This window comes from Maniola hyperantus, chromosome 16, assembly GCF_902806685.2.
Source record: "Maniola hyperantus chromosome 16, iAphHyp1.2, whole genome shotgun sequence".
Taxonomy (NCBI): Eukaryota; Metazoa; Arthropoda; class Insecta; order Lepidoptera; family Nymphalidae; genus Maniola; species Maniola hyperantus.
The window spans coordinates 12,511,682-12,536,555 of NC_048551.1; the positions used below are offsets into that span (position 1 = coordinate 12,511,682).

Genomic DNA, 24,874 nt, shown 5'->3' on the forward strand with positions numbered 1-24,874 from the left:
ATTACATACTCCTTTTCTCTTGAAGGCACTGCCATAATATGACTTGATGAAGGTTGACGAGTCAGATAATAGCTCAGATTTCAGAATAATTCTCCCTCTATTTAACGAGCTGAAATCTAGCTGACGCATGACAGGAACTGCACGGCAGAAAAATATACCTACCTAATACTGAGTGGGCGTGTAGAGTGCACAAGTTTTAAAAGCCTAGCTAATGCTCGCGACTTCGTCCGCGTGGACTACACAAATTTCTAACCCGTATTTCACCCACTTAGGGGTTGAATTTTCAAAAATCCTTTCTTAGCGGATGCCTACGTCATAATAGCTATCTGCATGTCAAGTTTCAGCCCGAACCGTTCAGTAGTTTGAGTTGTGCGTTGATAGATCAGTCAGTCAGTCAGACACCTTTTCCTTTTATACATGTATATTTAACTCTAACTAATGATGTCCGCGTCTTCATCCGAGTGGATTTAGATTTTTGAAAATCCCGTGGGAACTCTTTGATTTTTCAAGTTAAAAGGACCTTCACCGGGATGCGAGCTATCTCTGTACCAAATTTCATCAAAATCTTTGAAACGGATGGGCCGTGGAAAACTTTTTCGCATTTATAGTATTGATATGGATAGTATGGAAGTATGGAGAACTGATCGGCCCGACAGGTTTTAAAAAGGGGAAAAATTGGGGGTTGAAATTTGTGTAGTCCACGCGTACGAAGTCGCAGGCATAATCAAGTCTAAACATAATGATGTTGGATAAGTGAGCTAAATTAAGCTTGTGCACAGCTCTGCGTGAATATCCCATTCAGTATAAGCTCAACTGAACAGCTAGTGCCGGCTATTGTGCACTGCTTTTGTCACAACGTGTGGACAACGAATCCAATATGGGATTGGGATATTTGATTCGTATGATCGAACTGAGTGTGTCTGTTTTAATGGATTTTAGCTGATTCCCGCGACTTCGATTATGTGGAGTTAGGTTCTTAAAAATCCCGTGGGAACTCTTTGATTTTCCGGGATAAAATTAGCCTATGTCAGTCTCCAGGTCTTTAACTATACCCGTGCAAAAAAATTACGTCCAATCATCGCTCTGTTTCGATGTGATTGAACGACAAACCAACAAACAAACACACTTTCGCATTTATAATATGGTTTTACGGTATTAGGATTCATGAGATACAGCCCGCTAACAGACAGAAAGACGGATGGATGAACGGACAGCGGAGGCTTAGTATGATATGGTCCTGTTGGCACCTTTTGGGTACGGAACCCTAAAACACCTTTAGGAAAGTACCTATTTCCTACGTCGTCTCGCCAAAAGTAATACAACAGCGGCAAGGGATATAAATGAAAGCAAAATTCGTGCCCTAACCATTGACTTATATATTACTTCGAAAGGACAGGGTTATTGAACAAACAAAATGGTACCGACTCAGTGATGCTTTAGCACCAATGCAACCTCAGTGACGTCTGGATTTCAAATGGGTCGTTCATTAGTGAACCATGATCCAAACTTCACAGTTGCTGATCGTTCCTCCCTGTGTTGGGGACAATACGCAGAGAAACTTTCAGCTTTTATACAATAACGAAGGTCTGGCACGCGCTGGCTCTGTCTATTAGACTTTTTATTATAGTTTTGAGGTTTTATATAACGTTATTACATAATAATTCAATATTTGTTTTGTATAATAACTATCAAAATAACATATTGTATGTATTTAGTGTTCGATTTTCACTGCTTTTGTACACACTTTTAGGGTTCCGTACCTCAAAAGGAAATACGGAACCCTTATAGGATCACTTTGTTGTCTGTCTGTCTGTTTGTTTGTCTGTCTGTCTGTTTGTCTGTCTGTCCGTCTGTCTGTCAAGAAACCTACAGGGTACTTCCCGTTGACCTAGAATCATGAAATTTGGCAGGTAGGTAGATCTTATAGCTGACATTTGGGGAAAAATCTGAAAACCGTGAATTTAGGGTTAGATCACACAAAAAAATTAAATTGTGGTCATGAACTAATAATTAGTATTTTCAACTTTCGAAGTGAGATAACTATATCAAGTGGGGTATCATATGAAAGGTCTTCACTTGTACATTCTAAAACAGTTTTTGTTTATTTTTATGCATCATAGTTTTTGAATTATCGTGCAAAATGACGATGAAATTTACATGAATAAAAACGAAAAATACGACTGTAGTACGGAACCCTCATTGCGCGAGCCTGACTCGCAAATGGCCGGTTTTTTTGGAGAGTGACTAGTTTTATAAGTCATGGCTTGTATTACTCAGTTATTATTGTCACAATCTGTTTTGTGTGACCAATAAATAAATAAATAAAAAATTAGTATCTAAGAGGTGGCGCTGATTTATTTAGTTCCAAAACCGTTAAAAGTTTTGTTCGCTTGACCATATCTTGTCATTTATATCGATGGCCCTAACAAATTGGAAGGCAAATAATTTGTTCCATTTAATTTGGGCATACCAAATTACCTCCGTATTTAGAGACTTTCAATTTATGTGTGCGGCCGTGATGTGGTTGCGAATTATATTAAAAGGGATTAATTCGATTTCGACTTTTACATTTAAAACGCTCGACTAATTTTGTGTTGTGTAAATTCTGATTCAGTTACAACTGTTTGTATGATTAATTGATTAACATAATACGAGGTGAAATAAATTATTCAGATTCCAGTAATGAAATCCACGTACATACAAATACATATCATTTAGATATTTCTGCGGGTCCTGGTCTGTACCGTCTCCCAGATATGGCACGAAGCCTATCGTGTCACCGCACTTTGCGTATCACATTAGGGTCCTTCCCTGTTCCCAGGGAAACAGCGTCAAACCCTCAGATCTCTTGCTATCACCCCGATTAATCACTCCTTTTTCTACAACCGCACCGCACGCCACCGCATACAATTTCACCCTCACCACTGAGGGTGTCTGGTGCACTTCGACCGTCCGTTGTGCCAGATCCTCTTTTCCACGCATATGCAAACTGTGGAATCAACTCCCGCCGGCGGTGTTCCCATTAGATTACAACATGAAGTTATTCGAGGGGCGGATCAACAAATACCTGAAAGGCCCAGATTCCCAGGATCCTAAGATGCCTTATTCATGATTCAGATTATGCCGATGGGATTTAGTGGCAGTGCCAAGTGCCAGTGAGTCATAGTACCTATACACGCGTTTATGTGGGATGCGTAATCGTATTTTCCCCAGCGGAAAACCAGCCGAAGCGCCAAACGATTGCCAGCTTTTTTAAACAAAATTAATTTGATTTATAATAATTTAATTTTAATTTATTTATTTTTATGGTGACAAACAGTTATAATTACATGGATAGTTAGTACATATATAAAACACTAAAAAGTCTAAAATGAAAAATTAATACTTATTACAAAACTATATCGATAACTAAATAATTGGGTAGGTATAGCACGCCCACAGGACATTGTTAATCTGCCCCTTATGTTTAAACGAAAAACTAAATTTCCTTCTTGTTTTGAGCCTTTCATTTATGTGTCCAGCTTTTTTTAGGAATTTGTTAATCTGCCTCTTGAATAAATCCATGTTAAAATCTAGTGGGAATTTAAAAACATGTAGTACGAAGCTAAAAATAAAACTTAAGAAACAAATTACTTGGCAAGAAATTTGAATAAGCATAGATATACTTAGGTATGTATAAACGAAATACTAAATTGCCTTCTTGTTTGAGCCTTTCAATTATGTGTTCTGTAGATCAAGCCTGTTATGTGGCACAAATTATATTAAGAGGATTAATTGAAATCTCAAAGGGCGTTCGAACAAAATTACCTATTTCAAACTCAATTTATTTTTGTTCAAAGTTTCCAAAACTCTGAATAGAATTCAAATAAACCTAATTTATCTACACTATTACAAAGTTTTAACATAGGTAGGTGTTTTAGTAGAAAGTTTCTGATGAACACGCTGGCGCAGTACTGAACTTATCGGCGTCTTAGGTTCGATTCTCTATCAATAATATAGTTGATTTATCTAAATATCGCCGGGTATCTGCTAATGAATTATATTTACATTTTTATTTATTGCAAAGATAGATAGATAGTGTAGATGAATCTCACACACCTATTATTCTTTAAAACTAATTTTTTTAGCGAAAAACCATTAAGTTTACTACCATACCTTGATCACAAACATAATTTTTAGGAAACTTAAAGAGCTACTTTCGTCGAACTTTCAAAAGTTTGTCGCGTTTTAATGCATTTTATAGCCATTTTTCAATCTAAAAGTGTACTAAAAATAGACAAAGATAATTTTAAAGCCAAGAAAATGTAAATTCAATCTAAAATTGTGGTAAAATTGAATAACTTCCTGTACCTCGCAGCCCGGGGTCCTTGCAGTAATCTTTTTAATGAATGTGGATTCCAGGAGAGCATTTAGACTCTGTTGATATTCTGCTTTGGACTCAGCTTTGTGCAGATTATGTCCTCAAGCGGTTAGGGGCAAATCTAATTTGGGTATAACGCAATTTGTCCCCCAAGAATTGGGTATTATTCTACTTTTGAATTTGATAAATATTATTACTTTATTATAAAACTAGGATAAAAATAATGACGTACACTGAAAAAATATTAAAATCCAACAAAGATTTACAAAGTTACAGGCATTTTAATATTGGAGTGGGAGGGTCTTCTACCTATCCCTTTCTCGTAAACGAAAATTTGTATGAAACCGCACGAAGCTACTATGGCATTAGTAGGTGTGACGTCAAACTGCTGTATCGCTATCTCAGCTGTCTAATCAGAAATATTTAAATGCTTATAACTTTTTTGTTATATGATCAATTGAATTAGTTTTTTCAGTTTACGTCATTATTTTTATTCTAGTTTATAATAAAGTAATGCAAAAAATTGGGGTCAAATACCCAATTAAGATTTTAGAGACCGAAGCTTTTCTGTCTGGAGTTTTCACCCAAGACTTTTTGAGTTCCATCTCCTTAGACATTCATAACCTTTTATGTTTATTTTTACTACCAGTTGACATAGACTTACATTATACACAAACAAAATTGATCTGACGGATGTTACATCCAAAACAGTGGGGTCTACAAAAAATTTTTTTGAAAGAGGAAAAAATAGTTCATAAATAAATAAATATAGTATACTATTAAAATATATCAAGCGACAGAAACTCAATTTTAGTATATTTCAGCGTTAATTAGGAGGACCGTAGTTGGGTTTTCGTTTTGAAATTATTTTGTTTTTATAATTTTTATGGTAGTATTTTTACCTACACTTCTAGGAAATTTCTAAATAATTTTTCATACTTATCAAAAATTCGGGCGCGAAACCCAGAAGACGCAGGTTCGAATCCAGCGGTTTCCGCAATTTTTCATGTTTTTTTTTTAAAAAGAATATTAGCCATATTAAATGACTAATATTCCCCTTTCCTCTCCAATTAAGCGTCAGACTTGTGCTAGGAGTAGGTACGACAATAGTGCAACGGGCGGGATTTGAACCGTCGACCTTTCGGTTTTCAGTCCACTCCTATACCGGTTGAGCTATTTAAAATTATTCATAATATTACTTACCTTTATTCTCGTCAATAATGGTTTTGAATTCAAGACCGCGTTTATATTTAGTTGACATTCAGCTCTGAACTCAACTTTGCGCAGATTATGTCCCCAAAGGGTTGGAGCAAATCCAATTTGGGTATAATGCAATTTGTACCCTGAGAATTCCATAGGGACCAAAAAACTACGTGTTCCCTCTTACTTTGCATTGTTTTAACTTTAGTATGCGTTGTAGTAGGTAAAGTAAGCGGCAGAAAGTAAATCGACCTTTAGAAGGAGATAGCAGATTTGTAGAGCACTGTCTCTGTCGTTGAGACCGACAAAACGTCATATAGGTATGAGTGACCGAGACAACGCTCTATAAAGCCGAAATATCAGTTTCAGATTTTTCCCCTAACATCTGCTATAAGACATGCCTACCTGCCAAATTTCATGATTCTAGATCAATGGGAAGTACCCTGTAGGTTTCTTGACAAACCGACAGACAGACAGACAGACAGACAAGAAAGTGAACCTGTAAGGGATCGTCGGATTCGGATCGGATCGGATTCCGTTTTTCCTTTTGAGGTACTGAACCTTAAAACTTACCTCAATCCTCAGATTCCCACTTAAATTATGTAAATAGGTACCTACCTACCTGTAAAAGAAAGAAAATATTTAATTAAATAGTATTAGACGATGCCCGTGAGAACATTCGCGTGAATTTCGGTTTTCTAAAAATGCGAGTGCAAATTGTTTGATTTTGCTGGATAAAAAAATTGTATATCAGTCACCGGGAATCAAAATATGTCTATACCAAATATCATCAAAATCGGTTGAGCCGAAGAGCTGTGAAAAGGTAAAAAAACAAACACGTTTTTGTATTTATAATATTGTCATGGATAATTTGTAACATAATATTTTTGTAAATGTTGTGTTAACTTGTAAATGGCGACTACATTTTAGTAAGTTTGTTCTGAATAAGTATTTTTAATGTATTAGTGTAAGTAGCCGAAAGTTAACCTAATAAATATAATAAAATAAAAATAAAAAATAATATTTTGATATCAGCTATTAAAAACAATCTTTTAAAATATCATATAAATAATTCCTATGTAATAAAGTACCTTAGCTAGCCTAAAAAGCTGTAATAGCCTAGTGGTTAGGACGTCCGCCTTCTAATCGGAGGTCCGGGGTTCGATCCTGGGTACGCACCTCTAACTTTTCAGAGTTATGTGCGTTTTAAGTACTTAATTAAATATCACTTGCTTTAACGGTGAAGGAAAACATGGTGAGGAAACCTGCATGTCTAGAGTTCTCCATAATGTTCTCAAAGGTTTGTGAAGTCTACCAATCCGCACATGGCCAGCGTGGTAGACTATGGCCAAACCCTTCTCTCTGAGAGGACACTCGTGCTCTGTAGTGAGTCGGCGATGGGTTGATCATGATGAAAGTAATGAGAAGATACTCGGACATCGAACAATACAATGAAATTCTCTTAGTATAGTCAAACGAAAACCACTCCAAACTAAATACCATCGCACCATTATCTCATTGTATTTCGAAAGGGACCGGATAATAAAAGGAAACTTTTTCCCACAAAGAACCTCTCCAGAGTACGGATTCCGACGTTCTAATAATCGGAATAAATTTGATAAAACTCGGACGTGGACGCAAACTAGTTTATTTGGTTAGAGACCTTCCGGTAAACTAATATCTTGGCCCAAGCTATATTAAGGGTACCTTGAGAAGTTTTTCCATTAGCACAGTAAAGTAACTGTATCGACCGAAAGTATTACCGTTTCTTTTATATTAACCTTTCGTACTGAAACGCATCTACTTGTACTACCTACCTACTGTTTATAAATGCGAAAGTGTGTTTGTTTGTTGGTTCATTGGTTTTTGTTTTGTTGGTTTGACCTTCAATCACGTCACAACGGAGCAACAGATAAATAAATAAGTAAATTTAAAAAAAAACAATTAAACTTTTACAAGTATTTTTAAATCGTCAGCTGCATCTACCACTGGTTCGGAATGCCTGAAAGAATCGACTTGATGGGTATAGTTAAAGATCTGGAGAGTGACATAGGCTACTTTTTATCCCGGGAAATCAAAGAGTTCCCACGGGATTTTTAAAACCATAAATACACGCGTATGAAGTCGCGGGCATCAGCTAGTATTTTTATAAATTATTAAGTTTTAAGCATAACAGAAAAATGAAATATAAACTTTAGTAAAGTTATTTACCACTGGTTCGATAGATACAATACAAAGTTTTCTCATCTACACATTGACTAATGTAATTAGGTTATAAACAGAAAGGTACCTATAACAAACTCTAGATAGATACAAAACGAAGTTTTCTCATCAACGTATTGACTAATGTAACTAGGTTATAAACTGAAAGGTACCTATAACAAACTCTAGATATATACAAAACGAAGTTTTCTCATCAACACATTGACTAATGTAACTAAGTTATAAACAGAAAGGTACCTATAACAAACTCTAGATATAAACAAAACGAAGTTTTTTCATCAACACATTGACTAATGTGACAAGGTTATAAACACAAAGGTACCTATAACAAACTCTAGATAGATACAAAACGAAGTTTTCTCATCAACACATTGACTAAAGTAAAAAGATTATAAACAGAAAGGTACCTATAACAAACTCTAGATAGATACAAAACGAAGTTTTCTCATCAACACATTGACTAATGTAATTAGGTTATAAACAGAAAGGTACCTATAACAAACTCTAGATAGATACAAAACGAAGTTTTCTCATCAACGTATTGACTAATGTAACTAGGTTATAAACTGAAAGGTACCTATAACAAACTCTAGATATATACAAAACGAAGTTTTCTCATCAACACATTGACTAATGTAACTAAGTTATAAACAGAAAGGTACCTATAACAAACTCTAGATATAAACAAAACGAAGTTTTTTCATCAACACATTGACTAATGTGACAAGGTTATAAACACAAAGGTACCTATAACAAACTCTAGATAGATACAAAACGAAGTTTTCTCATCAACACATTGACTAAAGTAAAAAGATTATAAACAGAAAGGTACCTATAACAAACTCTAGATAGATACAAAACGAAGTTTTCTCATCAACACATTGACTAATGTAATTAGGTTATAAACAGAAAGGTACCTATAACAAACTCTAGATAGATACAAAACGAAGTTTTCTCATCAACGCATTGGCTAATGTAACTAGGTTATAAACAGAAAGGTACCTATAACAAACTCTAGATAGATACAAAACGAAGTTTTCTCATCAACACATTGACTAATGTAATTAGGTTATAAACAGAAAGGTACCTATAACAAACTCTAGATAGATACAAAACGAAGTTTTCTCATCAACGTATTGACTAATGTAACTAGGTTATAAACTGAAAGGTACCTATAACAAACTCTAGATATATACAAAACGAAGTTTTCTCATCAACACATTGACTAATGTAACTAAGTTAAAAACAGAAAGGTACCTATAACAAACTCTAGATAGATACAAAACGAAGTTTTCTCATCAACGCATTGGCTAATGTAACTAGGTTATAAACAGAAAGGTACCTATAACAAACTCTAGATAGATACAAAACGAAGTTTTCTCATCAACGCATTGGCTAATGTAACTTGGTTATAAACAGAAAGGTACCTATAACAAACTCTAGATAGATACAAAACGAAGTTTTCTCATCTACACAATGACCAATGTAACTAGATCCAGTCTCATAATGTCACTTTTACCTTTGATGTCTTAAACATATTTATTATTAAGGACACTCGTGTAATAAGAGCACCTAATATGAATTATGTTTAACCAACCGTGCCATGCTACCTTTCAGTCTACGTCGTGTAACAAATTATTATCAACGCCTTTTCAGCTATTAATAAATACTCATTAGATACAGAATATACCTTTTATATTTAGCTGTTTGTTGCCTCTTAATGTAATGTATTAGTTTTTATATGATTATTTTCCCAGTGGATTCACTGGGTATATTATCAGTAGTAGACCAGCCCCCCAATTGTTAAAGAAAAACGTATTCATCGTTATCATAATCGTCAACAAACTCTGCTCTTTGATTGTCTGTGAAAAAATGTAAACAGCGAATCAACCACTTGTAGTTTAATTGAAAAAAAAATATCTATATACCTATTTCTATTTCTCAAAGCTTATTTAGACTGGTAAATAAGTACTTTTCAGAAAACCAGATAATTTTAAAAGACAAAATAATCTTGCAAGCCGCCCGCCCCCGCCCAATTACAAAAAAGTTTTAAAAAGATTGAAAATACCTTTGAATAGATGTTTCTTGGACATCAAACGTCTATTATTCAGGAAGAAAGGCTCCCAGTCTCTAAATACTCTTTTAAACGTCTCAAAACATGAATGCATCCGCGAGGAAACATAACAAAAATATTGTTACGTCCTCACAAAATGGCTTCGGGGGAAAGAATTCTCAAATTCGAGATGAAAAAGCAACATTTGTTAAAGATCGGCATCTTATATTCTCTTGGATGTTTTGACTTTTGAAAATGCTATTGTATGCCGCAATTTTTGTTAAAGATGCACTGCAAAGGAGATACCTGCCGTGTTCAGTATAAGACTAAAATTTTTTGTTCACTTCAAATAAGACAAGACTATTTGGAAGGCATTTCCCTCTTTTAATAGTAAAATGTTTTTATTTTTATTTTATTTTTATTGAATGGTTTACTAGCGATTTTAACATAAAACTTAATAACTATAATAAATACATATATTGTTTTATCATGCACAACAATGTTAAGTCATTTAAAAGTAAACACTGCATGCAAATTCCGTACAGTATGTCTGTAAGTATGGCTAATTTAAATCAGTACCTACCCTTATTATAAATGCGAAAGTGTGTTCGTTTGTTGGTTTGTTGGTTTGTCCTTCAATCACGTCGCAACGGTGCAACGGATTGACGTGATTTTTTGCATGGGTATAGTTAACCTAGAGAGTGACATAGGCTAATTTTATCACGGAAAATCAAAGAGTTCACACGGGGTTTTTAAGAACCAAAATCCACATGATCGAAGTCGCGGGCATCAGCTAGTATCCATTAAAACAGACACACTCAGTTCGATCACACGAATCTAATATCCCAATTCCATATTGGATTCGTTCTCCACACGTTATGAGACAAAAGCAGTGCACAAAAGCCGTACTCGCTGTTCAGTTGAGCTTATACCGAATGGGATATTCACGTAGAGCTGTGCACAAGCTTAATTTAGCTCACTTATCCAACATCATTATGTTTAGACTTGATTATGCCTGCGACTTCGTCCACGTGGACTAGAAAAATTTCAAAAGAAGAAGAAGAATCCATGTGGACGAAGTCGAAGCTAGTAAAGTTTAAATTTGCCTCAAACTAATAGCTCTCCAATTTAAGCGAGTATGCGGTCACCAGTTATTCTAAGCATTCACATAACCCTCTTACGAGTCAGTTAATCACGAACACAGCGCCTCACACTATTTAACTGGATCCCCTAACCGCAGCAACCCCCTCAACAAAACCGCACGCTATATCTCTAAATAGAAATACTGGCCATCCTTTGATATCAAACGCCATTTAACCTTTAACTCGCATTCAACTTTGATACTAATTTATCCATAGCTCAACGGGTTGCGAAGCTGAAGTGGCAATGGGCAGGGCACATAGTTCGTACAACCGATAGACGTTGGGGTCTTAAGGTGTTGGAATGGCGACCTCGCACCGGAAGACGCAGCGTTGGAAAACCCCCTATTAGGTGAACGGACGACATCAGACGAGTCTCAGGGAGCTGCTGGATGGCGGCGGCGCAAGACTGTGGCGTGTGGAAGTCCCTACAAGAGACCTATGTCCAGCTGTGGACGTCTATTGGTTGATGATGATGATGATGATCCATAGCCATGCCTGAGAGTATGTTCTCAAAGGTGTGTAAAGTCTGCCAATCTGTCTGTCTGTCCGATCAACGACAGTGTACCAAATCAAAAACCAGCCAAGTGCGAGTCGGGTAAAATACTCGGGTATTTTTTTCGATGTTTTACTCGATAAATCAAAAACTATTATGCATAAAATAAATAAAAATCTGTTTTAGAATATACAAGTAAAGCTTAGGGGTTGAATTTTCAAAAATCCTTTCTTAGCAAATGTTTACGTCATAAGCTATCTGCATGCCAAATTTTAGACCGATCCATATTCCATTAATAGAACAGTCAGTCAGTCAGTCAGCTTTTCCTTTTATATATTTAGTTAAATAGGTATTATTTACTGAAAAGATAAGATCCTTATGTAAATCTAAAGGTTGTTAAGATTAAAAGATAAAAGACTGGCCTTTTAGTAACTTATAAACTAGTAATGGAAATTTGATGAAGTATAATATTGTCTAGAAATTTAATATAACAGCGTTAAACAGCTGTAAAGTTTTCAATATAAACACAATTTTCAATCATTTTAGGACATTAATTAAAATGTCCTGTGTTGTACAGCTTTGAAATTCAAAATGTTATTATTATGCCTTCACTTAAAGATCCGAAACACCTACCTACTTATTTCTGAATTTTATTTGATCACTTTATTAATAACTAGATGAGGCCCGCGACTTGGTCGACATAGATATATCTAAGTGTTAAAAATTCCCTTGGGAACTCTTTGATTTTTCGGGATAAAAGGCTGCTAAAATTTTTTTTTCAAGATTTTAGTTTATTATTTTCTAACTTTTCGGAGTTATGTGCGTTCTAAGTAATTAAATATCATTTGCTGTAACAGTGAAGGGAACATTGTTGAAAAAACCTGCATGCCTGAGAATTCTCCATAATATTCTCAACGGTGTGTGAAGTCTACCAATTCGCACTTGGCCAGCGCAACGCGGTAGACTGTGGCCAAAACACTTCTCATAGTGACCCGTACTTTGTAGTTAGCCGGCGATGGCTTGATCAAAAAAATATTCTCACAGGTGTGTGAAGTTTGCCAATTCGCACTTGGCCAGCGTGGTAGACTATCGCCAAAACCCTTCTCATTCTGACCCGTGCTTGCCGTGGCGATGGTGTGACCAAAAAAAAATGTTTACAACGGAACCCTAAAAAACAACCGTCTGCGTTAGGACTTACATAATCAACGAGTGCTGTGTAATTTGTCAAATAAATTCGCTACACGCCTCTTTCAATATTTAATTAATTCTTTATTTAATAAGGCAACAAAGACCCATATTTTGTTAGTACACATATAATGCTTAAAAAACTATGTTAGTATATTTTGTTAGTATAATGCTTAAAAACTATATTAGTATAAACATTTTATTATTATTTTATTTTTACAACAGCTATCCTAATAGGGCGCAAACAATTAGACTTTGGGATCACTTTCAAGCCCTCGTCCGGTCAATACTCTGCGTATTTACCGGACGAGAACTTGAATGAAATGCTGGAGAATTGGCGTATCCAGCTTTCCCGCCATCATATTCAGGATACTGTTGGAGCTCGAACGCAGCCTTGCCAGGATGGATGACGTCCTTTTCCTTATTATGGCATAGAAATCATCCGTTCGAAATTATTCGATATTTCGATATCGAATATTTTGTTACTTGAACACTGGAGTCTGGACTCGTGAAAAGGCATTGTCGTATGGGACAATGCCAACACGATACCCTTTTAGATTGATTTTGCGATTTGAATGGAGCAAAATTGACTATACTTATCGAGAAGAATTTAAAATACATGTATAGGCAACATCTGATGGAAAAATTAAAATGGGTTTTAAAAAACCATGGTTCAAAAATTATACTTTCACGACCCTTAATCTTCATTGAATGTATTTCTCGGCGGAGTGACGCAAGATCGTGGTTCCTTCAAGAGATGTTGAGCAGTGGACTTCTATCGGATGACGATGATGATGATTTTATTTCTAAACTACATGTGGGATCAAGGTTCTTTATTGTCCCGTGGGAACTCTTTAATTTTCCGGGATAAAAAGTCTATATAAGCCTATGTCCTTCCCTGAGATGTAGGCTAACTCTGTACCAAATTTCATCAAAATCAGTTAAACTGTTGGGCCGTGAGAAGCTAGCAGACAGACAGACATACAGACAGATACACTTTCGCATTTATAATACTAGTATAGATATGGATAGTAGGTATAAAACCAATCAAAAAAAATCCCATTATTCCACAAAGGACGTTTATAATATTTTGTTCAAAGCATTTCAGTCTATAGAAAAGGTAGTTTTTAATAAAAAATTGTTTCAAGGAAAATACCTAGAAAAGTAAACTTGTTCGAACAAAAAACGGTGTACATTTGAAAGCGTTTTTAAATATAAATCCCGAATCTCTACCGTACCCGGAATTTCGAACGCACGTTTTTGCCATTTTTATTGCGAACTCGCGCTTAGCAATTTTTTGCTCACGTCGTACTAAAGTACATAGTAATAAAGCACAGAGCAATTGTTTCCCCTTCAGGGCTCTCAGCTGCGCCATATTGTATAATCGCATTCAATGCAAAGCGGTATAACCTACATTTCTCATGAAAGCAGTACTGCATGCATTACGAAAACCCGGTCAAGTGCGAGTCGGATTCGCACAACACGGGTTCCGTACCATCGTACAAGATATACCTAACTTTTTCATGAAGAACACTGCAAGGAACCTACATCCCTACATTTCTCATGAAAGCAGTACTACATGTAATTACAAAAAACCGCTCAAGGGTTCCATACCATCGTACGAGATAGGTATACCTAACTTTTTTATGTAGAACACTGCAAGGTAGTGACGGTCTGCGCCATCTTTAATTGATTTAGTTAGTTATTTTTTGTGCACATATTTTGATTTTTTTTGTGACGTAACCACGAATTCACGGTTTCGGATTTTTTTCATTTACTTGTGCTATAAGATGTACTTACCTGCCAAATTTCATGATTCTAGGTCAACGGGAAGTACCCTATAAGTTTTCTTGACAGACACGACGAACCATTAATGTTGGAAGCCATTGATGTATGATATATTCTGTACTAGCTGATGCCCGCGACTTCGTCCGCGTGGATGTAGGTTTTCAAAAGCCCATGGGAACTCTTTTATTTTCCGGGATAAAAGAAGGCAGGTCATGCCTGTCGTAGAGGTGATGGCCGTTGGAGCCGGAAAGTCCTTGAGTGGAGACCGCGTAGGTAGGCAAGCATAGTGCGGGACGCCCTCCAGCACGATGGACCGACGATATAAAGAGGCTGGCGGGAAGTGGCTGGATGAGGAAGGCTGAAGACCAGGTGTGGTGGCGCTCTTTAGGGAAGGCAGTCCAACAGTGGACGTCCGCAGGCTGATGATGATGTAAAAAATCACGTTGATCCGTTGCATCCCTCACACGTCCCTATCCGTCTTCTCCACTCTTGTCTCGCTGGCGAATAAGTTTGGAATAGAATAGGATTTCGATGAAGTGCGTGGATTTTTGTGAACGGAGTTCAATCATGTAGTCGCGGTTTGGTGCAATAGTAAATGGTACAATATTAATTCACCATCAACAGTTCCTAAAACCCCATAGATTAGGAGTGCAGTAGGTACCCTGCAGCATCAGTATTGAAGAGTTGGAACTTGAAGTTCAATAATGGTATATATGTTTGGCATCTACAATATTATTTCACAATCAACAGTGGCTTAGGAATGCAATACCCTGCATCATCAGGGTTGAAGAGTTGGGATATGGAGTTGAATCATGAAGTCGTTGCTTGGTAGGTACGTAAGCCATAGTTTATACTAAGCGTAACTTTTATACCAATTCAACATCGACTATTCTTTGAAAAGAGCAACCGCCGAGCAACCGCCGAGTTTCTTGCTGGTTCTTCTCGGTAGGAAAGGCATTCCGAACCAGTGGTAGATGCATCTGACTATTCGTAAGTACTTGTAAAAGTTTATTCGAACAAAAAAAGAATGAATGAAATCGGACTACGCGTTAATGAATTACAACTCAGTATACATTTTAACTTTCATCCCCTCTCCTACGGGAACCATGCTGAATTTCGGGATAAAAAGACGTATCCTATATTCTTCCTCATAGTATGACCTCAAATCGTACCAAGTTTCATTGGAATCCATTCAGTAGTTTCAGCGTGATGCGCGGCCATGATACAGACAGACAGACAGACAGACAGACAGACAGACAAAAATGAAAAAAATTACAGTTTTGGGTTCAGTATCGATTATAGAGTGCCCTCGAAAAAAAATTTTCAAAATATCTTCAATGTACAGAATTTGACCTGTTACAGTTTTATTATAAGTATTGATGATGATGATGATATTGATTGATGACAGACAGATAGGCAGATAGACAGAGAACAAAGTGATCCTATAAGGCTGCCTTGTTTCCTTTTGAGGTACGGAACCCTAAAAAGCGAAACTTACGTCTTTGAATGGCTTATTGTATATTTCTATTTTTGACCTTTTGTGAATTGTTTCAGTTCCACCAGTAGGTATGTAACTGATTGTTCATTGTATGAATTCGTATTTAAAATAACATGAAGAAAAAGAACAAAATGGAAAATTAAGCTTGGAAAATAACTTTTTTGATACTTACAATACAATCTACATTAACTCATGTGAATAAAAAACTGATTGAACTTTGAATAAAGACTTAGAGAAGTAGAGACAGAATATTTTTTTAGGGTTCCGTATCCAAAGAGTAAAACGAGAGCCTCAATAGCTCAATCGGTAAAGGAGTGGACTGAAAACCGAAAGGTCGACGTTTCAAACCCCGCCCGTTGCACCATTGTCGTACCTACTCCTAGCACAAGCCTGACGCTTAGTTGGAGTGGAAAGGGGAATATTAGTCATTTAACATGGCTAATATTCTTTAAAAAAAAATTACTAAGACTCCGCTGTCCGTCCGTCTGTCACCAGGCTGTATCTCATAAACCGTGATAGTTAGACAGTTGAAATTTTTAAAGATCGATCGATCTTCATATTATTTCGGTTGCCGCTATAACTAGAATTCTTGCGCGAATCATCTTGGTTTGGTAATAATGTCTCAGAATGAGAATCTGTTCCATCTTATAAATGCGAAAGTGTGTTTCTTGGTTTATTGGTTTGTCTTTCAATCACGTCGCAAAGTAGCAACGGATCGACGTGATTTTTTGCCTGGGTATAGCTGTTAAAGACCTGGAGAGTAACATAGACTTAATTTTCATCCTGGAAAATCAAAAAGTTCCCACGGGATCTTTAAAATCTTCACGCGGAGGAATCGCTTGGTAATATCTAGTTCAAACATAAATCAAAGTAGATTTACTTGAAAGATAGTCTACATTAGTAAAACTAAAAGATCTCAGTTCGACGCGTCCCATCAGAATAATTACAGTACATTGGTTTGGCAAACTCGACTCGTGGCTTCAGTTAGTAAAAACGAGAACTTTCTTAATTAGACTTTTGTGTTTTAGACCTAACGTAACGAAAAAGCTGGCTTAATTCTACAAGTTTTAAGTGCGAATCGGATCGGTATTTTCCTAGCGTGTCGTTGAAGTTAATACGGGTATTTAGTACTAAAATATTCTAGCTAATGCTAAATAATAAGTATTTAAACTAGCTTATGCTCGCAACTTCGTCCAAGTGGACTACAGAAATTTCAACCCCCTATTTTACTCCCTTAGGGCTTGAATTTTCAAAAATCCCTTCTTAGCGGATGCCTACGATTACTGAAGATAAAAAGTAGCATTTGTTACTCTCCAGGTCTTTGACTATACCCGTGCAAAAAATCACGTCAATCCGTTGCTCCGTTGCGACGTGATTGAAGGACAAACCAACAAACAAACACACTTCCGCATTTATAATAAGGGTATTTATAATAAGGGCACTGATAGTCTACGAGCTTTCTTTATAAAGTTTCAACTCGAGGTTCTAAATACCACGAGCAAGCAATAAGCTCGCTTAGTTATCTCCGGAGCTACATTGTAAACACTCGCGGAGTGCTCTTCATGCCACTTGAAGCACTTTTAACGGCCAAATGTTAACTTAAATGCAATTAGTCTAGTCATGTTTGTTTCATTCATTCGAATTTAAAAAATAAAACTAGCTTATGCTCGCGACTTCTTCCACGTCACTACACAAATTTCAAACTCCTATTTTACCTCCTTTAGGCAGTAGTCCGACTGCCGACGAACGAGAAACGAGTAGAACTAGAAACTTAAGTTGGCGATCAGTGGGAAACGAGTGTGTTGTTTCGATAGTTTTGTCGCCGGGCTCTAAGCGAGTGTGCAAGTGCGACGAGCGATTACTCGCGCCATTCGCCCGCGGTTGCTCAGTCCTGTGCAAACCTACGCGTGAGAAAACGCGAGAAAACTAGTAAAGCGAGGCGTCGCCGGCAGTGTGAACAGTCAGAGAGCAACTTTTGATATAGGCATCTCTTTCGTTTACACGGAATGTACATTTATTGTGCGTTTCTTGAGAGAGTAAATCGCCTAGTTATACTATAGTTAGTCGTTTTCTCGCCGGGCGGGTTGACCACTGCCCGAGGTTTGAATTTTCAAAAATTTATTCTTAGCGGATTTTCAAATTTCCAAATTTCAATACGATCAATACGAATATTGTGGTCTAAGATCCTGCTATAGAACGACCTTCACCGAGCTGGTTAATGGATGAAACGTATTTTATATTCAATTTAATATGTCAATAAATATATTGCATATGGGTTGCCTGATCAGTCCAATTAATTATGCGTAATTAATAATTTAAAAAAAAATATTTTTTAATCATTTCACCGGTTTGTTTAATTGACAAATTCCATACCAATCGAAAGTATGAAGCCCATAGAATATGCAAACGTTATTTTTTTCCCCGGGTAGGCAGACCAAACTTAAAGGTAAATCGATACTAGTAACTTGCACCGCGTTAAAGAATAAGAGTTAAAAGAAAATGAACATTATTTCATTAATCTAACGTTTGCATATTCTATGGGCTTCATACTTTCGATTGGTATGGAATTTGTGAAATGATTAAAAAAAAATTTTTTAATTATCATTTAATCATTCTGGACTCTAATTTTTTAGGCAACCCATATGCAATATATTTTATTGACATACTAAATTGAATATAAAATACGTTTCATCCATTAACCAGCTCGGTGAAGGTTGTTCTATAGCGGGATCCTATACTATTGGTAAAAAAATCATGAGTATACAATATACATACATTCAATTTTGGTAATCACCAGGTTGGTAGTTCGTTCACCAGAACCATTGCGATTCATGGGGGCTCGTTAATTTTGCTTAGCAAAAAATTAAGATTCTGGAGAATTGAAATGACATAGTGAAGCTGTCTGTTGAGCGAACAATAGAACTATCCTCAGCTAGACTAGAGTAATTCATTGTCGTGTCTGTATATAGACCCTTGTCTAACTTTGAACTTTTTGAAAAGGTAATGGATGAAGTACCTATTATTCAAAATCTCACAATCAAATAAATTCGGATGTGAGTGAATAGGCACCTTCCATCATCATCACTTCCCATCAGGTGTGATCGTGGTCAAGCGTGCGCCTATCCTACTAATATTATAAATGTGAAAGTGTGTATGTTTCGATGTTTGAATGTTTGTTACTCAATCACGCAAAAACGGCTAAACGGATTTGGATGAAATTTGGAATGGAGATAGATTTTACCCTGGATTAACATATAGGCTACTTTTCATCCCGGAAAATCAAAGAGTTCCCGCGGGATTTTGAAAAACGTAAATCCACGCAGAAGAAGTCGCGGGCATCAGCTAGTAATGAATTTAAAAAATATTCGGATTCGGATCTCTCACATAAGAAACTGAAATATAATCAATAGGTTATCACAGCGTTTTTATCAATAGAATTAAATTATTTGAACGAATTATATTATTGGTTTTGAATCTAAACGTAATTTTATCCCCACTTTAATGAAATAACCTTATTATTTTTACAGCTAGCGGTCGGTTTCGAGCTCTTAACGAAATGCAAATTCATATCAAAAATGCACTGTTAAAAAATTCCTAGAATGCGTTGGTTTTTTGGAACTCTTTTCTTTGAAAAAGTACCAACTGTAAAAGCCTTAACTATTACAGTGGCAGAAAATCCAAAATGTTTAAATTTTTGCATAAAGTATTTTCCTGAAACGTAGGGCTCTAGTTTTAATTTAGCCTTTTAACATGCTTTCATAGAAATTTTAGCTAGTTTTAGCTGTAGTTTTATAGAAAACTTGCTTATGCCCACGACTTCATTCGCGTGGACTATACAAATTTCAAACCCCTGTTTCATCCCCTTAAGTTGAATTTTCAAAACATACTTTCTTAGCGGATGTCTACGTTATAACACCTATCTGCATACCAAATTTCAGCCCGATCCATCTAGTAGTTTGAGCTGTGCGTTGGTAGATCAGTCAGTCAGTAAGTCAGCTTTTCCTTTTATATATTATGCAAATAATGGCACGTTGCACAGTTATCTATATATATAAAAGGAGAAGGTGACTGACTGACTGACTGACTGACTGATCTATCAACGCACAGCTTAAACTACTGGACGGATCGGGCTGAAATTTGGCATGCAGATAGCTATTATGACGTAGGTATCCGCTAAAAAAGGATTTTTGAAAATTCAACACCTAAGGGGGTTAAATAGGGGTTTGAAATTTTGTAGTCCACGCGGACGAAGTCGCGAGCATAAGCTAGTTGTCAATAAAGGTTTATGAGATACGAAGAAAAGAGTAGTCTACGTACACACAAATAATAAGGTTCCTAAATTCATAACTCATTATTCCGTTTCCACCCATTCCATAATCGCGTAATAATAATTTCAGCGTGTAAATTATTTGCTCAAAAATGATCTCTCCTGGTATTATCCTACGAGTACATAGGTACTGATTCTGAGCACAACCTAAATAAAAAGGACAGATGCAGTTTAACAGTTTTAAATTTAATTTTTAGATGGTAAAACCCGTGATTTTAGCGCACATTCGCGAGCCTACTGTTTAAATTTGTAGCGTGCACTAAAATTTTGAGTCTTTAAATGTAAAGTTCATGTTCTGTCCCTTTTTAGTATTGTTAAAAAGAAAAGGATGCAGATACTCTAAATTCAGTTTAGAGAAAGACAACGGAATCGGTGCCATTGTATACGTAAATAAAATTCTATGAGAGCTTTTCATACCGCTTAAAGCGCTTTTGAATGTAATATCTAGCATAAAATCCTACATTTAGTAAATGGTGCACTTTTAGCTACATTCACGCTGATTTTCTTCTTCTTCGACATTTCAGAATGTTTCTGGTATGATTCAGGATCTCCTTTTAAGAGTTCCGTAGTTAATGCTAAAAAACCGGCCAAGTGCGAGTCAGGCTCGCGCACCGAGAGTTCAGTACTACAGTCGTATTTTTTCAACATTTTGAACGATAATTCAAAAACTTTGATGCATAAAAATAAATACATTAAAAAATCAAAGATATTTAATGCAGAAATTGCACAGAACATTTATGATTATTATTGACTAGCTGATGCCCGTGACTTCGTCCGCATGGAATTAGGTTTTTTAAAAATCCCGTGGGAACTCTTTGATTTTCCGGGATAAAAAGTAGCATATGACACTCTCCATGTCTTTATCTATACCCATGCAAAAAATCAAGTCAATCCGTTGCACCGTTGCGACGTGATTGAAGGACAAACCAACAAACCAACAAACAAACACACTTTCGCATTTATAATAAGGCTACTGATGTCGTTGCCTCTGCTAGAGAGCATGATATTATAATTTCTGTATACGATGCTACAAACGTAAACAATTGTGTATAGTATGTAAATATTATCTCTACATAAATATTTATACAAAATTTTCATATGAACGAATACAAACACGTCGCGCTAATGGTGGCATTAAATGCGACATTTTACGTCCTAAAGTACTTCAGCCGGCATGAGAGCACTCCGCAAGTGTTTACTATGTTGCAGCAGAAATAACATAGTAACATCGCTTATTACTAACTTACTATCACAATCTAGTTTATTATAACTTTAGTCATAATCGTCACCATCATAATTACCTCTCTAATGATTTTAAGCTTATTTGTAAGCGCGAAGTTCCAGCGAAAAGAACAAGAAAGAGGGTAGTTCGCTACTGTCCATGACACATCGAACTTCATCTCTCGTAGCACCGCAGTCTCGTCGTGACCACGACCCGTGCATTTGGGTTGAAATATCGATAAATAAAAACATCAAATTAATCGTGGTATGTACCCGTTATCTACATTAAAATAATGACCTCTCACCGAATTTCGGCCACTCTCCATTGAGCTTTTTTATGAAAATATTTTTTTTAGCGAGCAAACGAGTAGGCGGATTATTATTATTTCACTGAGTAGTTGTCTCTGCCATAATTTTTAACAATTGTGTAATGTAAATATTATCCTTACACAAATATTTACACAAAATTTTCATATGAACGAATACAAACACGTCGCGCTAATGGTGGCATTAAATGCGACATTTTACGTCCCAAAGTACTTCAGCCGACATGAGAGCACTCCGCAAGTGTTTACTATGTTGCAGCAGAGATAACATAGTAACAGCGCTTATTACTAACTTACTATCACAATCTAGTTTATTACGACTCACTTTAGTCATCATCGTCACCATCATAATTACCTCTCTAATGATTTTAAGCTTATTTGTAAGCGCGAAGTTCCAGCGAAAAGAACAAGAAAGAGGGTAGTTCGCTACTGTCCATGACACATCGAACTTCATCTCTCGTAGCACCGCAGTCTCGTCGTGACCACGACCCGTGCATTTGGGTTGAAATATCGATAAATAAAAACATCAAATTAATCGTGGTATGTACCCGTTATCTACATTAAAATAATGACCTCTCACCGAATTTCGGCCACTCTCCATTGAGGTTTTTTATGAAAATATTTTTTTTTAGCGAGCAAACGAGTAGGCGGGATGATTATTATTTCACTGAGTAGTTGTCTCTGCCATAATTGTAAACAATTGTGTAATGTAAATAGGTAACGCTGCCAGCGTTCTGGGCACCCTGCCTCGTTGCGGTGGTTTAGATGATATTTTCGATTTGTAATTTTTATGTTCTAGAATAAGTTTGGTATTTTTGTTTTTTGTATCTACAATACCTAAATTTTGTACCTATTAAATAAATACCCATGTAAATATTATCCTTACACAAATATTTACACAAAATTTTTATATGAACGAATACAAACACGTCGCGCTAATGGTGGCATTAAATGCGACATTTTCGTCCCAAAGTGCTCCAGCTGGCATGAGAGCACTCCGCAAGTGTTTACTATGTTGCAGCAGAGATAACATACTATAGCTTATTACTAACTTACTATTACAATACAGTTTATTGCGACTCACTTTACTTATCATCGTCACCATCATTCCTAATGTCTTCCCGACTGAATTTCAGCCTTAGCGGCCAATCTTTTTATTTCATTCAGATACAAGCACCGATGGATGGATGGCCCGTGGATACAAGTTAGCCGTTGACTGCAATCTCACCTGATGGTAAGTGATCATGCAATCTAAGATGGATGCGGGCTAACCTGAAAGGGGTACGGCAATTTTTTTTTATTAAGCCCATACCCCCGGTTTCTACACAGCATCGCACCGGAACGCTAAATCGCTTGACGGCACGGGTGGTAACTAGACACGGCCAAACCCTCCCACCAAACCAAACTAGAGAAAATTTGGAAATTATAAAATCCCAAATTTCCCCTACCAAGAATCGAACCCGGGACCTCCCACTAATAAGCAGCGCTCACCACTGCACCAGGGAGGTCGTGAGGAGGCTTGTGCTCAATTTTGAGCCAGTGGTGGGTTGACATGTTAATGACTACCAATAGTGGTCTAAAGTAAAAAAAAAACAATTTTTTTTTTTTTTAATTTCTAATAAAACAGAAAATAAACTTGCTTTCTAGCATTTTAACATGACCCAAATGGATTCAACTAGAATTGAAGCTACCATGATAAGAAGCGAGAATAGCTAATCTCCTGAAATCTCCACAACAAAGGCGGGCAGTAGCTCAGGGAAAATCCCATTCTTGCCCGCGGGCGAACATGGAAAACATTTTTGTGTTAAAATTCGGACTAAATAGGGTTTCAACATTATTTTTTTCACGCGGCATTTGATTTTTTGTCGTGGTGTGTTCTTGCTTAATCTAAACCATATATTACTAGCTTATGCTTGCGACTTCGTCCGCATGGACTACACAAATTTCAAACCCCTATTTCACCCCTTTAGGGGTTGAATTTTCAAAAATCCTTTCTAAGCGGATGCCTACGTCATAATAGCTATCTGCATGCCAAATTTCAGCCCGATTCGTCCAGTAGTTTGAGTTGTACGTTGATAGATCAGTCAGTCAGTCAGTCACCTATTCCTTTTATATATTTAAGATTACTAGACGAGCTTATGCTCGCGACTTCGTCCGCGTGGACTACAAAAATGTCAAACTCCTATTTCACCCGTTTAGGGGTTAAATTTTCAAAAATCATAGCGGATGCCTACGTCATAACAGCAATCTGCATGCCAAATTTTAACCCGGTCCGTCAAATACTTTGAGCTGTGCGTTGATAGATCATGTCAGTCAGTTAGTCAGTCATCTTTTCCTTTTATATATGTAGATGATGCCTCCGACTTCGTCCGCGTGGATTTAGGTTTTTAAAAACCCGTGGGAACTGTTTGATTTTCCGGAATAAAAAGTAGCCTAAACCTATGTCACTCTTCAGGTCTTTATCTATACCCATACAAAAAATCACGTCAATCCGTGGCACCGTTGCGACGTGATTGTAGGACAAACCAACAAAACAACAAACAAACACACTTTCGCATTTATAATAAGGGTACTGATAAGTGTACTTATTAGTATAACATAAATATAAAATGCTAAAATCATAGCGTAGTTAGACAAAAAATCAACAATCAAGATCTTAATAGAAAAAGAAGCTACCATAGTTAGGTATTCAGAGCGTAGCCTTACATTATTCCTGCACAGCTGTGGCCCGTGTCGACATCTGCCAAGACATTTTACCCCTTTGCCTTTACACCCCTTCTAACACCTGCTAAAAGGTCCTGCGTATTTTAGCGTTTATAAGTTGCGAATTTGGGGAACTGTAGGTATTTTCCCAATCACCTAGATTTATATATTTACCCTCGGCTTTAGATTCAGGCAGAGTGAAATGTGGTTAAAATGACCCACCCATCCTAGCTTCACTCAAGTGAAATTTTCGAAAATATGAGAGATATAGAATTAACAATAAATATGTACCTACTTCTTCATATTTAACCAAAAGCCAAATACCAATTTTCATGGTTATAATTAGCCACTTTAG

The 24,874-nt window shown here is 36.5% G+C and overlaps 2 long non-coding RNA genes across 3 annotated transcripts in view; both read right to left on the reverse strand.

The window, feature by feature from the left end:
- Positions 1-24,874, reverse strand: part of LOC138403418 (uncharacterized) — a 132,502-nt gene that overhangs the window by 41,858 nt on the left and 65,770 nt on the right. The window lies entirely within an intron of this gene.
- Positions 528-10,198, reverse strand: LOC138403416 (uncharacterized). Of its 2 annotated transcripts, none has more exons than XR_011237689.1 (3): positions 9,852-10,198; positions 9,474-9,645; positions 528-6,178 (listed from the first exon to the last, which is right to left on the reverse strand). It is a non-coding gene; the product is annotated as an uncharacterized lncRNA (long non-coding RNA). The 2 variants fall into 2 exon arrangements; XR_011237688.1 differs by having other exon boundaries at positions 528-6,182.